The sequence below is a fragment of the Zalophus californianus genome, chromosome 7, assembly GCF_009762305.2.
Source record: "Zalophus californianus isolate mZalCal1 chromosome 7, mZalCal1.pri.v2, whole genome shotgun sequence".
Lineage (NCBI taxonomy): Eukaryota > Metazoa > Chordata > Mammalia > Carnivora > Otariidae > Zalophus > Zalophus californianus.
In genome coordinates this window covers 25338624-25339812 of record NC_045601.1, presented here as the reverse complement: position 1 = coordinate 25339812, position 1189 = coordinate 25338624, and the positions used below count along the sequence as shown (strand labels likewise).

Sequence of the window (1189 nt, the reverse complement as noted above, 5' to 3'; positions counted from 1 at the left end):
ACTCCTATGTCTTACTGAGATAGAATAAGTAGTGTGGTTCTAGAAATTACTAACATTTTCCTGGAAGAATATTCTCATTGTTTTATTAATCCTTAGTTCCTTCCATTGCATAAATCCATATTACTACATATATTATTACTCCTGGTAGTCTAGTGTTACCTCCACTCTGTCCTCTCCTTATACATTTTTTTTGGGGGGGGTGTCTAGATGAGTTTATCCTCATTCAAATATTTCATAGAAATCAGAATGTAGCAACTGGGTACAGAAAACTGCAGGTTTGTACATGTTGATCTATTTCCAACTGGAACAGGATCTCCTCCACATCAGGCACAGTCGTTGCACTCTACCAGTGCCTCTTTGCAGATGCAGCCCTGGGCACACTTGTTACAGCCTGCATGGTAACAAGAGCAGTGACTTTTCCTGCTGGAGGTGCATTTGCACTCTGCATTTGCAGGAGCTGACACAAGTGCACGAACCACCGGTGGAGTAGGAGGAGTTGGGGTCTATTTTGAGTCAAGGGGAGGACAGAGGTCCAAAACAGGTGACACAGGGAGACACTGGTGTGGCCTGGGGGCGTGGTCTCATCTTATTGTATCTTAAGATCTCAGTGGTTTGTTTGTGTGCTTGTTTGTTTATGGACCTGGGAGCATTAAAGACATACCTCAAGCATTTCCCTTCCATCACTTATCCGCATTATAAATGGTACTGGAATGACTATGGGATTTGGAGAATCAACCCAAGGGGGATTTAATTTGGTACATTAAGAATGAGATTAATGGGATATATAATTTGGCTTACAGTCAGTTTCATTTCTTTATAGAAGTAGCTTCCAGGTGTACTGCTATTGGCAATGGTGTCAACATACTTACCATTGAGATCCAAAGGTCCAGGTTCATAGCTCATACTGTAATATGGATGTGTCCTTTAGCAACTGGTCTAGGGCCATGGCAGCAGGAGAAAGAAACAATGTTTATAATCACAGAGCAAGAAACTGATCTGTTGGAAACTCTTACCATCATCAGATGAGTAAAATTGTAAGTGTAGTTGTTTCTCCAGAACACTTAAGAAAAATGAAGTGCTCTTCTGCTTGTAGTATAGACGTATACTTGAAGAAAGCAATTATAAATACACCATATTTTTTTTCTATTGGGAATCACACAAAATAGAATTTATTAATATTTGTGTTCTA

General features: G+C 39.9%; 1 pseudogene; it reads right to left on the bottom strand.

Annotated features, from left to right (window-relative positions):
* Positions 1–323: 323 nt before the first annotated feature.
* Positions 324–903, bottom strand: LOC113927845 (annotated as a pseudogene).
* Positions 904–1189: the final 286 nt, after the last annotated feature.